The sequence below is a fragment of the Bos indicus genome, chromosome 1 (assembly GCF_029378745.1).
Source record: "Bos indicus isolate NIAB-ARS_2022 breed Sahiwal x Tharparkar chromosome 1, NIAB-ARS_B.indTharparkar_mat_pri_1.0, whole genome shotgun sequence".
In the NCBI taxonomy this organism is placed as follows: domain Eukaryota; kingdom Metazoa; phylum Chordata; class Mammalia; order Artiodactyla; family Bovidae; genus Bos; species Bos indicus.
This window is the reverse complement of record NC_091760.1, coordinates 128,963,461-128,986,591: the sequence shown is the minus strand read 5'-3', so window position 1 is coordinate 128,986,591 and position 23,131 is coordinate 128,963,461. Positions and strand designations below refer to the sequence as shown.

At 42.4% G+C, this 23,131-nt stretch overlaps 1 protein-coding gene and 1 long non-coding RNA gene across 3 annotated transcripts in view; one reads left to right on the top strand and one right to left on the bottom strand.

The window, feature by feature from the left end:
* CLSTN2 (calsyntenin 2) overlaps nucleotides 1-23,131 on the top strand; it is a 745,907-nt gene that overhangs the window by 507,787 nt on the left and 214,989 nt on the right. The window lies entirely within an intron of this gene.
* LOC109559774 (uncharacterized) overlaps nucleotides 7,962-23,131 on the bottom strand; it is a 76,179-nt gene continuing 61,009 nt past the window's right edge. Inside the window, exon 4 of the long non-coding RNA XR_011567833.1 lies at nucleotides 7,962-8,244. This is a non-coding gene — a long non-coding RNA (uncharacterized lncRNA). The remainder of the gene's footprint in view (nucleotides 8,245-23,131) is intronic.

Below are 23,131 nucleotides of genomic sequence, written 5' to 3'. Positions count from 1 at the left end.
ATGTGACTGCTGTCCTGATAAAAAAGGGGAATTTGGACATGGACACACAGAAGTGAAAGTGGAGATTGGAGTGAAGCCAGCAATTCACAGAAAGCTGAGAAAGAGAGATGTGGATAGATTCTCCCTCACAGCCCTCAGAAAGAAACAACTCTGCCAACACCTTACTCTCAGACTTCCAGCTTCCAGATCTGCGAGGCAATGAATTTTTGTTGTTGAAGCCACCCAGTTTGTGGAGCAACTTGGCCCAATGAATACACTCTCCAACCCTTGCTTTCATCAGGGACATCAAGTGGTTGCCCTGGAACCTTCCTGTAAATCATCCTGATGCCTGCCCTCCAGTGAGTCACCTATGTCCTGGTATATTGAGTCCAGTCTCAGCTTGGACTAGAGCCTCAGTGTCCATCATCCAATATAATCCATCCTAAAGAAAGCCTGAGAAAGAACTTGTATCTTTACTTTCAGCTGAGTAACTGCACATCAGCTAAGTAACGGGACCATAAAGAAGGCTGAGCACCAAAGAACTGATGTTTTTGAACTGTGGTGTTGGAGAAGACTCTTGACAGTTGCTTGGATATCAAGGAGATCAAACCAGTTATTCCTAAAGGAAATCAACCCTGAATATTCATTGGAAGGACTGACGCTGAAGGTGAAGCTCCAATACTTTGACCATCTGATGCAATGAGCCGACTCATTGGAAAAGACCTTGATGCTGGGCAAGATTGAAGGCAAAAGGAGAAGGGGATGGCAGAGGATGAGATAGTTGAATGGCATCACTGATTCAATGGACATGAATTTGAGCAAACTCTGGGAGACAGTGGAGGACAGGGGAGCCTGGTGTGCTGCAGTTCCTGGAGTCGCAAAGAGTCGGACACAACTTAGCGACTGAACAACTAACAATTACATCTCAGGAAAAGTATAGGACTCAGGTAGGATCACACATTTTCATCAGTTTCAGGATTTCTCCATCAAACCAGTTGGGGTAAAATGGCTGAGTAGCATATGCTCAGCAAATCTGTGGTCAGGGAACTTCACATTAAACAGTAGTACTGCCACTAAGTGGGCAGTCTGTCCTCATCAACCCTAACCCTAGAGGGACACCCACTATGTCCATCTCACCCTTTCTGGAGCACTTGTAATACACTGATGCTTCACAATGGGCCTTGGGTAGAGACCAAGAGACACCAAGCCAGTAACAGCTGCCTGGGAAGGGGGTTTGTAACTGGGGGATCTGGATAGAGCAAGGGCATAGGATGAATCTGGAGAAAGATGTGCATCAGGTGGAGATATACCCAGCCTGGGAAATCCAGCTTGGGGAGGGAGGAACAGGAGCTCAGTTTACTACTGTTCCTCCTGGAATCCCACACTTAAACATGCATGCCTGTGTCCCTGGCCATAATATTTTCATAATTTCCAGGATGAAATCCAATCTTCCCTAAAGGTACCCTGTGAAGTGCTAGCTGCAGGAGATGCTCTACAAAAAGATATTAAAAGTTCCAAGGATGCATAGTCTTGGGAACACCATTTCTCTTGGAAATCCCCAGTACAAATTAGCATATTAAAGTCTCTGAGAAGCCTTGGACTGAAGAACCTGTTTTAACCCAACAATTTCCAACCATAGGTCGTAGCATAAAGGAAACTATAAGTGTGTGTAATATCCGTTTTAAAAAGGCAGAATATATTCTAGCAAACATGATCATAAGACTACTTTAATATTGATAATATGAGAGAGAATTTCACTGAAACGTTGAGGACTGTTTTTCATTCTTGGGAGAAGCTCAGCTCAGTCATAGGGAAATATGACCTCTTCCCCTGCGACTGCTCTGTGAGTGCCCACCAGGCATTAAAACATGCCCAATGTGAGCAGCTACACTTGGAAAGTGATCAGCTTTCTGCTTCACTGCGCTCCCACATAAGGTCCATTCTGCACCCTATGTGCTGTCTAATGAAAGGAGACTCAGAGACTGACAGAGACCAACAACTCAGAGGGAATCTCTCCAGCTTTTTCTCTTTTGAGCCATGGGGCTGCTCATCCAGGGTGTGTAACCATCTTTAGTGGGAAGAGCTCTCTGAGTGTGTGGTGTGCTGGCAGTCAGGACTGTTGGCTCAGGAAGGAGCCAACTGTTGCCTATTTAGGGCAATAGGAGCAGTCGCTCTGACCTACACACACTGTCATGAGTGGTCTCTGACAGTAGGAAAGGTAGGGGTGTGATCATGTCTTTGAAGAGTGAAGTGGAGCCTCACTCCCCAATCTGCCCAAGGGAAAGGGGTCAAATTGAAGAGGCTGAGGCTCCTGTCAGCACTGGGGCACTAAATGGGCCACTCTCTGGAGCCCTCCCTCTGGACCTGACATCTCACATGCCCCCAGCTGTTTTCCTTCCCAATTGCTCAGGCTCGAGACCCTTCTCTCCATCTTCGCTGCAGGCTTCCTGCAGCTGGACCCCATCCCTGGGCCCGGACAGCCTTCAGTGCCACTGGCTACCTCCCTGTCCAGCTGCTTGCCCCTCCACTCCTCTGCAAAGAGGTCCTTCAGGGCAACATCCTTCATCCATCAGACTCCTTCAAGGCCCGCTAACTGTAGGATGTGCTACAGCCCCTGCCCACTGGCTCTCACATCGCAGCCCTTTGTGACCTGGCTTTTAGTTGCTGTGTAATTCTGTGCCTTAAATCCTAGCAGAGGAACCAGGTCAGTCAACTTATCTGTACTATGCCTTCCCCTGCTCCCCCTCCTCCTCTTCCTCTTCATCCTCCCCCACCCCTCCTCTTCCTCCTCCTCTCAGACTGTGCACATCCTATTCTTCTCCACAGCCCACCTAAAGTTCCACATCCTGCCTGGTGTGTCTTTAGAGTGAACTCTTATAGGACCCATTACTAAACACTCATATAGCATTCGCCTTCCTCTCCGTGTTGTTAACTGTGCTTTATAGATCTCCTCCCCCGCATCCCCCCCCCTAAATAAGCCTCTCTATTGTAAGTTTCTTTGCTGTTTCCTTTATTCCTATTCTTTGGATTTGCTGGTTCTTTGAAAACACTGATTAAATGGATAAACCTCTGATAATGATGAGCAGGTTAAAAAGAAGACATAACCTATAGCAAGAAGATAAGAGGGAACAGCAGACAGTACATGATAATCCAATGTATTAAAAATGACTACGACAATAAATTTGAAAATATAACCAACATAAACAAATTTCTAATATGGCTTTTCTAATTGATAAAAAAATAAATGGAAAATAATCATATAACTCTTAAATAAGTGGAGCCAATAATTTTCATAGTCAGATGCCTGTTTCCTACCAGCTTTGCTGTCAGCTCCCTGGTAACTTCTTGATTGCATCAGAATGTATATTGATATCACCTGACTGAGGTTGGCCGTCCTATCCTTCCCAGTATTCCGGGGGGGGATGGGAGAAGGCCAGCTGCTTCCAGACAACTCTGTTGCTCTGATGGTTTCCTCTGGCCACCCCAGCCCAATGTAAAGCTTCTGTGTCTTTTGCAGAATTTCAGATAAGGCCTTTAGCCTTCCAATTCCCTTTGCCCATGTAGGAGCAGGATGACCATTCTGAATCCGTTTTTTTCCCTTAATTGAAGTATAATTGACTTACAGCACTATGTTAGCTCCAGGTACACAACATAATGATTCAATGTTTCTATACATCACAAAATGATCTATCCCCACAATAAGTTTGATTACCATCTGTTTTCAAACAAAGAGATTATGCAGTTACTGACTGTATTCGCCACACTGTGCATTTCATCCCTGTGACTCACTTATTTTGTGACTGGAAATGTGTATCTTTTAATCTCCCTCACTTCTTTCACTCATCCTCCCGCCTCCTTCCCTTCTGGCAACCACCTGTCTGTTTCCTTATCTATGAGTCTGTTTCTGCTTTGTTATGTTTGTTCATTTGTTTTGCTTCTTAGATTCCATATACAAGCGACATCATGTGGTATTTGTCATGCTTTGACTTATTTCGTCATCCAGGTTCATCCATGTTGTCACAAATGACAATATTTCATTCTTTTTATGGCTGAGTAGTATTCCATTGTAGATATACACACATGCCTTCATCCATTCATCCATTGATGGATACTTAGGTGGCTTCCATATGTTGGATATTACAAATAATATTGCAAAGGATACAGTGTTTCTGTTTTTCAACAGAAAACAGAAATGAGTGTTTCTGTTTTTAAATGAGTGCTTCTGTTTCCTTCAGAAAAGTAGAAGTGAAGTTGCTAGTCCATATGGAAATTTTATTTTACGTTTTTGGTAAATAGTCGTATTGTTTTCCACAGTGGCTGCGCCAGTTGACATGACCACCAACCGTTCCCTTTCCCCTGTCTCTGGTGGTTCTGAATCTTGACAGCTGGACTATGTAGTGAACTGAATGAATGAGCTTAGTCCTTACTGCTCACAATGCAGCTGAGGGACCGATGGACAGCAGCTGTTCTGGTACAGGTTTCACCGTGGTGCATTAAAGAAGCCAGCCTGGGGAGGAGGCACAAACTGAGGGAGAGAGGAAAGAAAGGGGAAAGGGGAGGACAGAGGCCTGCTGTCTGATCCTGGGGTGCTCTAGTCAGAGAAATTTGCTTGGGAGCTGGTTGCCATGGGGGGACAGTCTTGGGAACCTGTGCTGCAGCAGTGACTAATGTGGCTGGAGAGGCCCTGATGGTCTTTGTTCTTAGAGACTCAAGACTTTGGCATATGCACTGGAGACAAATGAGCTCTATCTTCTTATCCATTTTGTTTTATTGCCTGATTATCCTAGTTTTATAGTTTGTAGATTATATTCTTCGTCTTCACTTTGCTCTTCAGTTTCTTATATTTTAATTGTTCTCAACTGATGTAGGATTTAATGACTTTCTTTTATCTTGCTTATACTTTTATCCCTGGCTTATATTTTATCTACCAGTTCTCTCATCATATTCAACTTTTATTTTGAGTTTTATCTTTATGTTGTTCATTTTTATTTTAGCCTTGTTATTTGCCTTTCACGCTGTTTTAAAATGGCTTTTGCCTTGATTCATCTCTTTTGTTGATAGCCTACTGTTACTTTATGTCTTGTATGCTCTTTAATTACCAAACGGTAAGTTTGAGAAAAGTCTTGGAGGAACCAGATGTGAGGGTTTGTGCAGTGTCTCAGAAAGGACACCTTGAATGGTCAGAAACAACAAGCCACTCATGCTGCCTCCAGTACAAAGAAGGCTTATTGAAAGGATACAGGCTCATACCAAAGAAACAAAGTGCAGCAAGGATATTCAAGCCTTATCAGAAATGGAAAATTATCATCAACAGCTATCTTCTCCGCCTGGCTCTCATTCTGGACTCCCTTGTTCCTCCCTCTCTGCTCGTCTCTTTCATGTGTCCTCTTCAAACAGTTCAGATCTGCTTTCCCAAAGGCCCAACCCCAGCCCCCAGCTCAAGTCTGCATGCCTTATAGTCCAGAACCTATTACCATAGAACTGACTCAGTCACTGACAATCAATTCCAAAAACCTGGAAGAGACACTCTGACTGGGCAGTTCAGCTTGGCAAAGTTTTCAACTTCTGTCTCTACCCCACCCCCACTTACATCAGCCATCAGGATTGTGGCAGGTAGTACTCAAGACTGTACTTTCTAGGCTGTAGCAGGTAGGTTCCCTGCCCAAAGGCCATGATGGACAAGGAAGGGAGAGAGCCTGGACGCCTTTTTCCATATAAATGATTCCACAGAGGGACTTCCTTGGTTGACCAGTGGTTAAGACTTTGCCTTCCAATGCAAGGGATAAGGGTTTGATCCTTGGTTGGGGACCTAAGATCCACTTTCCTCGCAGCCAAAATATAAAACAGAAGCACTACTGTAACAAATTCGGTAAAGACTTTAAAAATGGTCCACATCAAAACAGAAAAGAAAAATCTTTAAAAATAAATAAGTAAATGATTCCACTGAAACATCCCAACCTCACCCCAAAAGTGCCCCCGCACCCCCATTCTGCATCATCCCTCTATTTCTTCTTGTCTGGCCAGCTGTAAACTGAAATGTCTACCGGACTGACCACCTTGAGAGACAGCATGTAACAATGAAGTAATAATGGTTTTATGTATAGTCCTTTTATGGAGGTTCTTGACAATTTATATTTTAAGTCAGCAATTCCTCCAAATCTTGGAAACATGGACAAGGATTATTTTCATTTCCTCTTGAAAGAAATCTAGTCAGAGGCACAAAACCTAGTTAAGCACCTTCAACCGACTCTGGAGGGCTGTTTATGGTGAGCCTAGCCTCCTGCCCAGCCCCCTCAAGACACCCCCTGGCTGGGCTCCCCTGCCTGGGCCTCTTCAGCCACCCCTGTAGCTGACTCTTCATCTATTTAGCAAACTTACTCTGAGCACACTGTGTGCTGGATTCCCATCTGCTCACACGGGGCTTGTGATACTGAACAGGATACGTACATGACAGTCATGGCTGGACTGCATGTCCTTCAAGGACGTTCTCTCCCTCTGCCTCCTCAGGGCCCCCACAAAGGACCAAGTGGACCTGAAGGGCAGCCGAGCAAAAGTGTGTTTGTGGGCTTTGCAGCTCAGAAAGCAGAGAGTTTCAGCCTCCTGGTTTGATTTCTATATCAGTTTCCAAGGACTGCTATAGCAAAATGCCATGGGCTGGGTGGCTTAAACCAAGAGAAACTTACTGTCTCAGGGTTCTGGAAGCTGGAAGTCCAGAATCTGGTGTCAGCAGGGCCTGCTTGCTCCAGCCTCTAGGGAAGGTTCCTTCTTTGTCTCTTGCAGCTGTTGGTGTTTGCTGGCGGCCTTCATGTTCCTTAGCCTATGGCTGCATCACGCTAGTCACGTGATCCTCTTCTTCTGGGTGTTCGAATCCTCTTTCTGTGCATGTCTGTCTCTGCCTTCGAATTTCCCCCTTTCTAAGCACTCCATCATATTGGACTGTAACCCACCCTAATGACCTCATTTTAACTTTATTACATCTGTAAAGACCCTAATTATACATATAGTCCCATTCTGAAGTTAAGACTTCAACATGCCTTTTAGTGGAGGGACATAATTCAATCCACAGTTGTTTCTATGGCTGATTCTGTCACCCAGTAAGTGTATAGCCTTGGAAATCACTCAGTCTCTCTTCACCTCAACCACCCCCTACTGTGTGTGTGTGTGTGTGTTTAAGCCAAACACCAAGGTCACTGCAAGGTCTAAATGAAGTTCTGTGTGTAAAGCACATAGCATGATGCCTGGTTCATCCTAGGTGGGACTTCTCATTGTTTTCAGGTTACACTTACTGACCACACAGTTCCTCCACTCAGAGCTGATACTGTAGTTTTGATTCCGGTGTGGAGTCTGAGAGTGACAGGCCACCAGGAGCCTCCCAGGTTGTCCAGCTGGGCGTCCCCAGCAAGAGCACAGTGCCGACCCAAGGTTGGTAATGTATCAGTTTGTTGAATTGAACAACTGGACCTTGCCATTTTAAAACAACATCACTGAGGCCACCTTTGCCACAAGGCCTACTGAATAACAGAAAACAAGAGGCCTCTAAAGAATAAATTTGGGGTCAGACCAGAAAGCCTTGAATTAGAAAACATGTGTATACTTACCTCTCTGACTCTTCTCGTGCTACTGATCACATCCTCACTGTATTCAGACTCCCTTTCTCTTCCTTAAGAAGAGGCTAGCACACTGCTACCTCAGGGCCTTTGCACTGCTGTTTCTTCTACCCCAAATGCCCTGTGTATCTACCCTCTACCCTTCTTCCCTGTCTCCCAATATGTCTGACAAATTTCTTCTCATTTTTTACTCACCTAGCATCCTCCCTACGTGCAGTTATTTTCTTGTTCTTTCCCATCCTAACATTAAACCCCATGTGTAACCACATCATCAGTCTTGTACTCATTTGATACCTGTCTTTTCCATTGTTTTCCACTGTTCCAAGTTCATATGCCTGACACACAGTAAGACCGAACAAACCAAAGGAGAAAGAAGTTTACTGAATGAGAAGGTGCCAGCTGAGAGGACAGGAAATTTCAGTTTGTCTCGGATCCATCTTACTGGCTGGCCGGGGTGTGAGCTTTTTAAAAACAAAAGGGAGAAAATGGAGGGGGGATCTTGGGCTGTGTGACTAGCTGGTGCACAGCTCTCCGATTTGTGCATGGTGAGGCAACCAGGTGATATTTTGGGAGTCAACATCATCAACCTTCTGGTTCTAACTGGTCTGGGGTCTACGTGCTTGTGGTCAGCAGTTTCCATCTGGTGGGAGTCTGACTTCTGTAAAAAACAAATCAGGAATGCATTTCAGAGACTGTTATCTATGTCCATCAAGGAGGAAGTAAAGATTCTGTGAGTCAGCAGTGTGGCTGATCTGAGGTTTAAATTGTTGCCCATTCTTCTGGCCCAACTGCTATTTTTTGTTACTGCATGTTCACATGCTTACAATCACTAACTCAAAAAAAAAAAAAAATTAGAGTATAGCAGCTTTACAAGGCTATGTTAGTGTCTGCTGTACAACAAAGTGAATCAGCTACATGTATACATCCCTCTTAGACCTCCCTGCCACCCTACCCCAATTCCACCCTTCAGGTCACCACAGAGCACCAAGCTGAGCTCCCTGTGCTACGCAGCAGGTTCCCACTAGCTATCTGTTTTACACTTGGTAGTGTATACAGGTCAATTCCAGTATTCCAGTTCATTCCACCCCCATTCCCCTGTCTCATGTCCATACATCCATTCTCAACATCTGCGTCTCTATTCCTACCCTGCAAATAGGTTCACCTGTAGCATTTTTTTAGATTCCATATATGTGCGTTAATATATGGTATTTGTTTTTTTCTTTCTGACTTCACTCTGTATGACAGCCTCTAGGTTCAGCCACATCACTATAACTGATTCAAATCCATCCCTTTTTATGGCTGAGTAATATTCCACTGTATATATGTATCGTATCTTCTTTATTCATTCATCTGTCGATGGATATCTAGGTTGCTTCCTTGTCCTGGCTATTGTAAATAGTGCTGCTATGAACCTTGGGGTACATGTGTCTTTTTGTATTACAGTTTTCTCAGGGTATATGTCCAGTAGTGGGATTGCTGGGTCACATGGTAGTTCTATTTTTAGTTTTTAAAGGAGCCTCCATACTGTTATTCATAGTCTTTAGCCAGTCTTTTGAGACTGAGGAGAAGCCTGGGAAACTAAAGCTTTCCAACAAACAAGAGGTGGGGGGCACGGTGGTGGGGGTGAGTGGAGATCTGGCCCTGGGAAGCCTCCAGAGGGTCCTGCTAGGTTTCAGTCACCCCTTTTCTTTGATACTCTTCATTCCTGGGGGAAATAGGTTGGGGACAAGGAGAGAGGGAACAACATTTTTAATAGAGAGGTTAATCATAAATTTGGCAGAGGAACTTGGTTTCAAGGAGACTTAGTTTTACCATTAGACCAGATTTGAGATTACAAGATCCTGCCCAGTTTATTATCCATGGGTTACTGCCTCCTAGCTCAGATTGTGCTTATAGCGGTTGCTGGGGACTGTTTTGTGGGTCTCTCACAGGTGGAAGAGTTGACTCATTGGAAAAGACCGTGATGCTGGGAAGGATTAGGGGTGGGAGGAGAAGGGGATGACAGAGGATGAGATGGCTGGATGGCATCACCAACTCGATGGACATGAGTTTGGGTAAACTCTGGGAGTTGGTGATGGATGGGGAGGCCTGGCGTGCTGCGATTCATGGGGTTGCAAAGAGTCGGACATGACTGAGCAACTGAACTCAACTGACTGAACAGATGGAAACAGTATTTCCTCTAGATAACATGTGGCCCCATAAAGCCAAGGGATGCTGATCATCCAGGGAAAATGAGTAACTCATAGTCTCTACTTTCAACTGAGTGATTCAATCAATATGATTTGCCAAGGAAGTCTGCTTGTTTTCATGGAAGTTAACAAGCACCCCTGCAACCAGCACCATCTTCGTCAATATACATGGACTATGCTCTACTTCATTTCTTTTGGGGCCCAATTTACTAGGATAACCTCTAAAAACCTCCTGCTACAGAAAAGTAATATCAAAAACAGGAAGCAGCAGAGGCTGTTATTCTTTGCACAAACTTCAAGCATGCTTCACATAGGCTCTGTGAGAAATGAGATGATTCTATGCCCTCAGGAGGAGAAATGGAGGGGCTCCAACTAAAAGGCTTTGGGGGTTTCCCCCTATATGACAATCAGATGACCAGGAGATGGGTTCTTCAGCTACAGTAGGGAAGTCACCACAACCAAGTCTCCAGGCATCATTACACTTTGAAAACTGAGATGTTCATGGCAAGCTAGAGAGACTGAGCTTATGATCCTAGCAGATGATCAGAACCTGGGGAAAGTGGGAATAGCCAATAATGTGGTCGTTAAATCATAACAATCAAAACACATGAGAGATGCTGAGTGTGAAAACAGACATTTTTGAGTTGTTTCACAAAAGAAATGATCAGATCACATCACTGTAACTGCTTAAGCAGTTTGAAAGGTGCTGGTGCAAATCAATTTTGATGTCCATGATGGATAGTCAGTAATTTATTTCTCTGCATTATTCCAGAAAGGATGACAGGTAAATTAACACCAAGACATCTTGGCTGGTGCCAGAGACACAAGGAAAACGGCAAGAGAATGTGGAAGTTTTTCTTGTCTTCCTAATGAACTCCTAATCATCCTTCTAGCCCAATTTAGATGTCCCCTCCTCCAGGAAGCCTTCCCCATCCTCACTGTTGACTAGCTTGTCTCTGTTGTACTTCTCAGACGCTATATTAAATGGGTGGGTGTGTGTCTGTTCCCTTACTATGCGGGTAACACTGTCAAACTGGAAATCATACCTAAACAGCACCTTCTCTTTGTGAATTATTGTGTTATCAAGCTGTTCAGTTCAGTTCATTTCAGTCGCTCAGTCGTGTCCGACTCTCTGTGACCCCATGAATTGCAGCACACCAGGCCTCCCTGTCCATCACCAACTCCCGGAGTTCACCCAGACTCATGTCCATTGAGTCAGTGATGCCATCCAGCCATCTCATCCTCTGTTGTCCCCTTTTCCTCCTGCCCCCAATCCCTCCCAGCATCAGAGTCTTTTCCAATGAGTCAACTCTTCACTTGAGGTGGCCAAAGTACTGGAGTTTCAGCTTTAGCATCATTCCTTCCAAAGAAATCCCAGGGCTGATCAAGCAATAGTTAAAATCTTCTTTATAAATAAATGTAGTCACTAAGTCATACCCAATTCTTTGCAACCCTGTGGACTATATAGCCCACCAGGCTCCTCTGTCCATGGGATTTTCCAGTTAAGAATACTGGAGTGGGTTGCCATTTTCTTTTCCAGGAGATCTTCCCAACCCAGGGATTGAACCCTCATCTCCCTCTTTGGCAGGCAGATTTGTTTTACGCTGAACCACTGGTGTGTTCTCCCTATAAATAAATTTAAATAAAAATGAGCAAATCCAATTGAAATTATGAAGTAAAAATGTTATAAGTCTTTGTGGATTATAGACAAAATCACAAAGATGATCCTTGGCAAACTGAGGTTGAAAAACAGTAGAATAAAGGCCTGAATCTTTCTTTGGTCTAAAACTTCACACTGCTATGTGCATACAGCTCCTCTTCCTAAGAAGATGTCAGCTGGTACTCTATTTCTTTTGCCTCTTCTGCAGTGTCTGGAATATAACAGGTGCTTGTTAATTATTCCTAATATCCCATGCATGAGTGTGATTGGCTAGGAGAGTAACAAGTGACAAAAGATGTAAGTAGTTGTACCCTAAGCTTATCCCAAAAGTTCTAAGCCAAATGCCATTCACCAAGCAGGAGGAGGATGAAAAACTAGGGCTGATAATTTTGTGCAGAAATGTGCGATGCAGACTTCCTAATCGATAAAAACAAAGGTAATTCTGAGAAGCTGCAGAAATGACTCCTTCTGTCAATTTATTTTACTGGGGTGTGCAGAATTTTGGATCTCATTGGACATAGTATAATTATGTGACCTTTGCTGCTGGCAGCAAGGGAATTAAATTCTCCTGGGTGTTCTATAAATAACTCCTACCTAGAGAAGGGGGAATTCCATTTCTCTTTCCATTTCTCTGTAGCTTAAAAAAGTGAACTACATCCACATATGTTTTGCATGGAAAGCATGAAGAAGCAAAGGGGTATTTACTGTAAAATGAGATGGATCATGAGGCTGCAATTTATCTTGCATTGGCCCAAGGGGGAAATGAAGCATCCTATTAACATTGCTGGTCCGTGTGAATCACAATCGGCAAATTAGAGCCAGAGCAAAGCACCAATAATACAAATATCTGTGTGCAGCAAAGGAAAATGTCAAAGCAGAGTTTGGCTCTGCTGGAAATGGGTTACATTTAGAATGCATTAGCTCCTGACACCCAGGGTCCGGGCAATCTACAACTCTCTCAAGTTATTTACTGTAAACTTGGAAGCAGCCAACCTTTCACATTTGCATTGGCTTTCTGTTGCCAGGAAAAAGGAAAAAAAAAAAAAAAAAAACAGTACATGCAAAGAAAATGAGAGAGATGTTTTGAGTCAGTTCGCTGAAAGGCTGGTTTACTGGAGTGCATGTCCTGTCCATGAACTTGGAATGCCTTGGCCATGGTGGCTGCCAGCCTGCAAGCATGCTCAGACCTCCCTTTGCATCCCTGCTCCCTCTGATTCCTGGGGGAGTGATGGTTTTATTTTGCTCCAGAATTAGAAAATGAAGCAGCTGAAGCTGGGAGTTACAAGCCTTAATTATCTTCCCTGGCCTTTTCTTCAGGAACCTCAAATTGATTTTCAAATTTTTCTTCTGAGTTTGATTTAACATTTTAATCTGCCTGCCTTCTGTGGGGGCTTTGTCAGCACTATCGATGACAAGGAAATAAAGAATTAGCCAACCACATTGGAGGTGCTTGTTACCAGCCAGGCAGCCCTGGTCTTGATGAGCAGTGTCCATGGGGTCATCGGGTCCTTGTGTAAGAAGGTCCTTCATCTCCCAGCCACCTTGATCAGAATGAAAGCTGGAGTCATGCCTGACAGGCAGCGGCCTCTGAACTTTGGTTTTAAACTGTGAAGCTGTCCCCTGGGGAGGCTGACTTATTAGCTCCCAGAATTGATAGAACAGTAAAAAGAGTCCATATACTTCTGTAATATTGATTGGGCTGCCATTTCTCTTTCTTCTGCAGCTGGAAATATGGATTTTCCTGACACTTGCCTTAACTTGAATTAAACATTTAAAATATGCCTCTGCCCCTTTGGGGTTCCCCACCTGAACACTTGGGAACTTCAGTACCAGATATGGATTATGAGCAGAACTTGTCAAGAAGTGAAAATGTGAGGTCTTGTACACCTGCAGTAGTTTCTCAGTTTCAGAGGCCTTGCTGTACAAGGAAGAAGCTTGATCTGGAGACAGCACCGGAGCTAGGAATCACATGGCATCAGATCCCACAGTGACTTGAACAGGTCATCCAGTTGCTCTGTGTCTCAGTTGACTCATCCATTAAGTGGGATGAATACCTACTGACAGTGGGGTTGCTGGTAAGGTGATAGTTCCTACTGGCAGTGCGCCCATTGACTGGAACTGAATTTGGAAAGGATGCAACGGTGTATCCAGCTCAGAAGAAGCAAACCATGGGGCAAGCTTATTGATAGCATCAGGCGTTAGAGGAGCCTGGCACCTGGAATAACAGCCCAGGTGTAACAGAGATGTAACAGAGATGTGTTACAGGGCAGAGCCCCAGACACAAACTGGGATCTGAGGTAGGGGCTAAACAGACTTTGAAATGACCAGGTAAAAGAGAAAGGGGCTTGGTAACTGGCAAAGAGAAACCTGGAGGCAGGGTCCTAGTGATGACCTTGCTGAGATCTTTCTGACACCAGATGGTAACTTCTGAGGCTCTTTCTCTCCTGGGAGGACAAAATCCGAAGAAAATGATTTTCCCAGCTTTAGTACAAATGGGCCACCACTGATGCGAGCAATTGCCAACACCTACTGTATACTTTTTCCATGCCAGCATCCTGTAAAGTGCTTCCTGAACTTTGCTTTGTTGATTTATAGTTTACAAAGCCCAATATAGTAGGTTCTGTTATTATTCCCAATGTATAGATGAAAAGATTGAGGTGTAGAAAAGTCCATGCATTTTGGCCATGTTCACAGAGTTAGGAATGTTGGAGCTGGTACTTGAAGCCAAGTCATTCTGATTCCAAATGATTCTTAACCATCATCCCATTTTTCCTATGAGTTGATCAAGACTTTGACATCCAATAGATATTCCCTGAACACCTATATTAAGCCGGGTCTTAAGCTAGGCAGTAAAGTCAGGAAGATAAGTATAGATTCTTACTTCCAGAAGCTCCAAAGGGAAAAAAAGATGTGTGGAAGCAATTCATAATGCAGAAAATGCAGGGAGCCTGGGAAGCATGGGGCATGGAGTAGGGGCACCAAGGAGGTGATGCCCATCTCAGCTTGAGAAGTCAGAGCAGGCTCCTCAAAGGAGATGACTGGGTTTTGAAGCTTGTGTAGGAGTTATCCCAGTAGATACTTAAAAAGGAGAGTTCTCTGTTAGTTGACCAAGAGCAACTTGGATGGCCCTTTTTCTTAGCTGCTTACTAACCTCTCAAATGGGCAACTTGCAAGCCTTTTTGTTTCCACAGGTTTCTCTTTGCAAATAATCTGCAAAAGCCTGCTTGTTGGGATATTTTTGCTCCTTGATTTCCAGATGAAAAAGCTTGTGCATTAGTTGCCATTTGGCTTTCTGATATCCTAACCTTCAACCAGCAATTTCCAAGCAGAGCTTCTCTCTACTTGAAGTGGCCCTTGCCAAGCAAATCTGGAGTTGCCAGATAAGCATGACACATTTTCTCATAATGTCAATTCTACTCAAAGATGCAAGGATAAACAACATTAATTTCATAGTCAAAGGTATTTATTTATTTACTGTGCCAGGTCTTAGCTGTGGCATAGAAGATCTTTGTTGTGGCATGCAGAATCTTTTTAGTTGCATCATGCATGCCATAACAAAGATCTTGAGTACCACAATTAAGATCTGGTTCAGGGAAATAATAAATAAATAAATAAATACCTTTGACTAAGAATAAATATCTTTGATGGTGTGGCATCTTGAGTTTGTGGCACGTGGGATCTAGTTCCCTGACCAGGGATTGTACCCAGGCCCCCTGAATTGGGAGCATAGAGTCTTAACCACTTGACCACCAGAGAAGTCTTAAAGACATTTAGATATTTTACAGAGTGAATGGCAAAATACAAAATATTAAGAAATAATACATTAGCTTTGTTAGAAACATCACAGTTAACACAGGCCACTTTTTGGCATAACAATTCCTTCTCCATCATTAAGTGAAGTGAAGTCGCTCAGTTGTGTCCAACTCTTTGTGACCCCATGGACTGTAGCCTATCAGGCTCCTCCATCCATGGGATTTTCCAGGCAAGAATACTGGAGTGGGTTGCCATTTCCTTCTCCAGGAGATCTTCCCCACCCAGGGATCGAACCCGGGTCTCCCACATTGTAGACAGGCGATTTACCATCTGAGCCTCCAGGGAAGTCTCCATCATTAGGTGATAGTGAAATGGCTGGATGGGATTAGGATTAAGTTTGCCAGTTTCTTGCCCGTATAATCTTGTAGTCAATCCTTTACTAGTCCCAAAGCCTCCCTTCTCCTTGTAGAAAGGATGAGGTGTCCATCCCCTACTGTAAAACCCAGTAGGGCCTGCTCTTTCATTAAGATGAACACCATGGTTGTTCCTCATGCTTCACCAGCAATGGCTGAATTCTTACAGCAGTTTAATGTCTTGCTTGAAATTAAAATAATGGGAGACAAAACCATAAGAAACCCACGATAGGCTGCGTCAAGTCATAAAACTGTAATGCTGCAAAAGCACAGGAGCAAGAAATCACTGGTGATGTTAAGGGAGCAAAATAAATATCAGCTGAGTTTTTAATTAACTGCCTCTAAATAATGAAAATGAGCAAATTAGACTCACTTTGAATAGCAAAATACCACTGTAATGTGAAAATTGCTTTGATGGAGAGCATGGCGTCTTTGATGGAGAGGTGTAAATCAGGCAGCAGCTCTCACTAGCATCTCCTAAGAACCATGTACCTTTCAGCCTATGTCAGCTTTGTCCACAGTGGACAAGTGTCAGCAGGCATTTTTGCCTGGGCCTCTTGTGGGGAGGGGAAGCAGAAGGAGCCGGATACAGAGGATTTTCCCAACCTCTAGGTTCTATCAATTCAGTTCAGTCGCTCCGCCATGTCAGACTCTGCAACCCCATGAATTGCAGCACGCCAGGCCTCCCTGTCCATCACCAACTCCCGGAGTTCACTCAAACTCACGTCCATCGAGTCGGTGATGCCATCCAGCCATCTCATCCTCTGTTGTCCCCTTCTCCTCCTGCCCCCAATCCCTCCCAGCATCAGAGTCTTTTCCAATGAGTCAACTCTTCACATGAGGTGGCCAAAGTATTGGAGTTTCAACTTTAGCATCATTCCTTCCAAAGAACACCCAGGGCTGATCTCCTTTAGAATGGACTGGCTGGATCTCCCTGCAGTCCAAGGGACTTTCAAGAGTTTTCTCCAACACCACAGTTCAAAAGCATCAATTCTTCAGCACTCAGCTTTCTTCACAGTCCAATTCTCACATCCATACATGACCACAGGAAAAACCATAGCCTTGACTAGACGGACCTTTGTTGGCAAAGTAATGTCTCTGCTTTTGAATATGCTATCTAGGTTGGTCATAGCTTTTCTTCCAAGGAGTAAGCGTCTATTAATTTCATGGCTGCAATCACCATCTGCAGTGATTTTGGAGCCCCCAAAAATAAAGTCTGACACTGTTTCCTCTGTTTCCCCATCTATTTCCCATGAAGTGATGGGACCAGATGCCATGACCTTCGTTTTCTGAATGTTGAGCTTTAAGCCAACTTTTTCACTCTCCTCTTTCACTTTCATCAAGAGGCTTTTTAGTTCCTCTTCACTTTCTGCCTTAAGGGTGGTGTCATCTGCATATCTGAGGTTATTGATATTTCTCCCGGCAATCTTGATTCCAGCTTGTGTTTCTTCCAGCCCAGCGTTTCTCATGATGTACTCTGCATATAAGTTAAATAAGCAGGGTGACAATTTACAGCCTTGACGTACTCCTTCTCCTATTTGGAACCAGTCTGTTGTTCCATGTCCAGTTCTAACTGTTGCTTCCTGACCTGCATATATGTTTCTCAAGAGGTAGGTTAAGTGGTCTGGTATTACCATCTCTTTCAGAATTTTCCACAGTTTATTGTGATCCACACAGTCAAAGGCTTTGGCATAGTCAATAAAGCAGAAGTAGATGTTTTTCTGGAACTCTCTTGCTTTTTCCATGATCCAGCAGATGTTGGCAATTTGATCTCTGGTTCCTTTGCCTTTTCTAAAACCAGCTTGAACATCTGAAAGTTCACAGTTCATGTACTGCTGAAGCCTGGCTTGGAGAATTTGGAGCATGACTTTACTAGCGTGTGAGATGAGTGCAATTGTGTGGTAGTTTGAGCATTCTTTGGCATTGCCTTTCTTTGGGATTGGAATGAAAACTGACCTTTTCCAGTCTTGTGGCCACTGCTGAGTTTTCCAAATTTGCTGGCATATTGAGTGCAGCACTTTCACAGCATCATCTTTCAGATTTTGAAAGAGCTCAACTGGAATTCCATCACCTCCACTAGCTTTGTTCGTAGTGATGCTTTCTAAGGCCCACTTGACTTCACATTCCAGGATGTCTGGCTCTAGGTCAGTGATCACACCATCGTGATTATCTGGGTCGTGAACATCTTTTTTGTACAGTTCTTCTGTGTATTCTTGCCATCTCTTAATACCTTCTGCTTCTGTTAGGTCCATACCATTTCTGTCCTTTATCGAGCCCATCTTTGCATGAAATGTTCCCTTGGTATCTCTAATTATCTTGAAGAGATCTCTAGTCTTTCCCATTCTGTTGTTTTCCTCTATTTCTTTGCATTGATCACTGAGGAAGGCTTTCTTATCTGTTCTTGCTATTCTTTGGAACTCTGCATTCAGATGCTTATATCTTTCCTTTTCTCCTTTGCTTTTTGCTTCTCTTCTTTTCACAGCTATTTGTAAGGCCTCCCCAGACAGCCATTTTGCTTTTTTGCATTTTTTTTATTTTATTTTTAAACTTTACAATATTATATTAGTTTTGCCAAATATCAAAATGAATCCACCACAAGTATACATGTGTTCCCCATCCTGAACCCTCCTCCCTCCTCCCTCCCCATACCATCCCTCTGGGTCGTCCCTGTGCGCCAGCCCCAAGCATCCAGTATCGTGCATCGAACCTGGACTGGCTACTCGTTTCATATATGATATTATACATATTTCAATGCCGTTATCCCAAATCATCCCACCCTCTCCCTCTCCCACAGAGTCCAAAAGACTGTTCTATACATCAGTGTCTCTTTTGCTGTCTCGTATGCATTTCTTTTCCATGGGAATGGTCTTGATCCCTGTCTCCTGTACAATGTCACGAACCTCCATCCATAGTTCATCAGGCACTCTATCAGATCTAGTCCCTTAAATCTATTTCTCACTTCCACTGTATAATCATAAGGGATTTGATTTAGGTCATACCTGAATGGTCTAGTGGTTTTCCCTACTTTCTTCAATTTCAGTCTGAATTTGGCAATAAGGAGTTCATGGTCTGAGCCACAGTCAGCTCCTGGTCTTGTTTTTGCTGACTGTATAGAGCTTCTCCATCTTTGGCTGCAAAGAATATAACCTAGGTTCTATAATAATAATTATTACTATACTATTGAGAAGATATGTAATCAGAGGTGAACTCTGAAGTATCTGAATATAAATGTTGGCTTATGATTACTGTGTGATGTTGGGGAGTTTCTTAACCTCTCTGTGCTGCAGTCTTCTCATTTCTGCTGGCACAAAGAGTTGCTCTAAGGTGACTGGCACTGTACCTGGCACAAAATAAGCACCAAGAGTGACTGAGTAGCAAGTGTAGACCTCCACCTTGTTCCTGACTTCAGGAAGAAAGGATTTGTTATTTTACCATTAGCAGGATTTATCATAGATGCCCATTATCAGTTTGAAAAAGTTTTTCCTATTTCTAATTTACTGGGAGACTATATTTCCTGTGGGTGCTGAATTTTAGCAAATTGTTTTGTCTGTTGAAAAATGACCGTGTGTTTTTTCTCATTTATGCTGTTAATAAGTTTGGGTGAATTACATTGACTGAATCTTGCATTTCTAGGAGAAGTTCTACTTAGTCATAATCCTTTTTTAGAGTTGGATGAAATTTGCTAGGATATTGTTAAGGATTTTTGTGTCTGTGTTCATGACAGAGGTCTGTCATTTCCCTTACTTATATTGTCTGGCAATGTATGTTTCAGGTTTTGGTATTGGGATAACATCAATCTCTTAAAAAGAGACAGTGTTCCCACCTCCTTTATTTTCTAAAAGCAAGCCGTGTATAATTGCTGTTATTTCTTCTTTGGATATATGATAGAACTTATTAATGAAATAATCCAGGCCTGGAATTTTCTTTGTGGAAAGATGTTTTTATAAAAATTACAAATTACTTAACATTTGATTAAATTTGGCAATAATAGGGATTTTAAAATACACTTACTGTGGATAATTTTACTCTTCTTTTCCTGGCTCTTGATATCAGATCTTTTTCTTTTATTATATATGCACTTAAAGCTATGTTTCTCTCTGAGCACAGATTTATCTGCATACCCGTACATTCTGATATATTGTTTTTATATTATCTTCAGTTTCAATTATTTACTAATATCCCTTTCGATTTCTTCTTTGATTCATGTACTGCTTAATTGTGTATTGTTCGATTTCCACATATGTGGGGTTTCTCTAGATCTTTTATTGTTAAATGTTAGTGGTTTCCAATTTAGTGCCATTGTGATCAGAGAACAGACTCTAGGATTTCAACCTTTTTGTTTGACTGGGTCATTTTATGGCTCAGAGTATGGTCTTTGTCAGCATAGCTTGTGAGGTTGAACTTGTGAGGTTGAACAGTTGGGTGCAGTTCTGTAAATATCAGTTGGGACAAAGCGGTTGATAGTGTTATTTAGATTACGTATGACTTTATTCATCATATTTGTTTTCTTGTTATGTCAATTACTAAAACTCTCCTACATTGCTGTAAAATTGTCCATTTCTCCCTTTAATTCTGTCCATTTTTGATTCATGTGTTTTGAGGATAATAATTTGGTGCATATGTTTTGTTATCATAGTCTGTTCCTTTTAAAATTATTAAGCGTCCTTCTTTAGCACTAATCTCTGTTTGCCATCAGTTTCATATACTATTTAGTTAGCTGCTCCAGCCTTCCTATACTTGCTATTTTTATTGAATTCTTTCTCAATCATCTCTTTTGACCTATCTGGGTTTTTATATTTGGAGCACATCTCTTATAGATAGCATGCCTATTGTTGAGTCTTGCATTTTTATCCATTCCGATAACCTCTTTTTATTGGAATAGTTAACATAATTATTGATATGATTAGAGTCAAATCTACCATTTTATTAGTTTTCTTTTGTTTAGCCTCTGATGTTTGTTTCTCTATTGCTCCTTTCCTGTCTTCTTTGGGATTATTTTAATATTCTTATAATTTCATTTATCTATTGAGTTTTCTGCAATGTCTTTCTTTTTTCTTTCTTTTAGTGATTACTTTCTCTTTTTGCATTTTTAAAAAATAATTTACTTATTATAATTGGAGGCTAATTGCTTTACAGTTTTGTGGTGGGTTTTGCCATACATTGACATGAATCAGCGACGGGTGTACATTTGTCCCCCTGGCCTGAACACCTCTCACACCTCCGTCCCCATCCCATCCCTCTGGGATGTCCCAGTGCACTGGCTTTGAGTGCCCTATTTCATGCATCGAACTTGGTCTGCAGCCATCCATGGTGTTAAAAGTCCAATGCTGTTCTGATTCTTGATCTCTTATGTTTTTGTCTTTCTTTCTGGACATTTTCAGGATCCTTTCTCTATTCTTTTTTTTTTTTAATGCCATTCAGAGCTTTTTTTTTTTTTTTTTTTACTTTACAATATTGTATTGATTTTGCCATACATCAACAGGAATCCACCACGGGTGTACACGTGTTCCCCATCCTGAACCCCCCTTCCCACCTCCCTCCCCATACCATCCCTCTGGGTCATCCCAGTGCACCAGCCCCAAGCTTCCTGTATCCTGCATCGAACCTGGACTGGCGATTCGTTTCTTATATGATATTATACATGTTTTAATGCCATTCTCCCAAATCATCCCCCACTCCCTCTCCCACAGAGTCCAAAAGACTGTTCTATACATCTGTGTCTCTTTTGCTGTCTCGCATACAGGGTTATCGTTGCCATCTTTCTAAATTCCATATATACGCGTTAGTATACTGTATTGGTGTTTTTCTTTCTGGTTTTCTTCACCCTGTATAATAGGCTCCAGTTTCATCCACCTCATTAGGACTGATTGAAATGTATTCTTTTTAATGGCTGATTACTTTCTTTATATATATATCTATAAATTTTGACAGTCTTCCTACAATTATATTTTATAACTTTGTGCAAATTGCAGAAAGCCTGCAACCATATAGGTTCATTCACAAGGCCTTTCCTGCCACCCTTATAAACCCTAGAAACAATGTTATAATTTTAGTTTAAACAATAGTTTAAAATACATACTTTAAGCTAATTCAGCAGTACGAGAACTGTGAACTTCCAGATGTTCAAGCTGGATAATTTTAAAAAGGCACAGGAACCAGAGATCAAATTGCCAACATCCATTCGATCATCGAAAAAGCAGGAGAGTTCCAGAAAAACGTCTACTTCTCCTTTATTGACTATGGCAAAGCCTTTGACTGTGTAGATCACAACAAACTGTGGAAAATTCTGAAAGAGATGGGAATACCAGACCACCTGACCTGCCTCCTGAGAAATCTGTATGCAGGTCAAGAAGCAACAGTTAGAACTGGACATGGAACAACAGACTGATTCCAAATCAGGAAAGGAGTACGTCAAGGCTGTATATTGTCACCCTGCTTATTTAATTTATATGCAGAGTACATCATGAGAAATGCTGGACTGGATGAAGCACAAGCTGGAATCAAGTTTTCTGAGAGAAATATCAATAACCTCAGATATGCAGATGACACTACACTTATAGCAGAAAGCGAAGAAGAACTAAAGAGCCTCTTGATGAAAGTGAAAGAAGAGAGTGGAAAAATTTGCCTTAAAACTCAACATTCAGAAAACTAAGATCATGGCATCCGGTCCCATCACTATATGGCAAATAGATGGGGAAACAGTGGAAACAGTGAGAGACTTTATATTCCTGGGCTCCAAGATCACTGCAGATGGTGACTGCAGCCATTAAATTAAAAGGCACTTGCTCCTTGGAAGAAAAGTTATGACCAACCTAGATAGCATATTAAAAAGCAGATGCATTATTTTGCCAACAAAGATTCATCTAGTCAAAGCTATGATTTTTCCAGTAGTCATGTATGGATGTGAAAGTTGGACTATAAAGAAAGCTGACAGTCAAAGAATTGATGTTTTTGAAGTGTGGTGTTGGAGAAGACTCTTGGGAGTCCCTTGAACTGCAAGGAGATACAACCAGTCCATCCTAAAGGAGATCAGCCCTGAATATTCATTGGAAGGACTGATGCTGCAGCTGAAACTCCAATACTTTGGCCACCTGATGTGAAGAGATGACTCATTTGAAAAGACCCTGATGCTGGGAAAGATTGAAGGCAGGAGGAAAAGGATGAGATGGCTGGATGGCATCACCGACTTGATGGACGTGAGTGTAAGTGAACTCCGGGAGTTGCTGATGGATAGGGCGGCCTGGCGTGCTGTAGTCCATAGTGTCACAAAGAGTCAGACACGGCTGAGCAACTGAGCTGAACTGAAGCTAATTAAGAAGAAATAATTGTCTTTTAGATACTTACAATTCCTATTGATCGTCCTTTATCCCTGAAGACCCATGTTTCCCTAGTATCATTTCTCTTTTTCCAGAAAAAAATTCTTTCAATATTTCTAGTAGGTCCAGTCTAGTGGAGAAAAACTAACATGTTTTCATTTCACCTTCTTTCTTGAAGGCTATTTTTGTTTGCTATAAAATTAGAGACTGATAG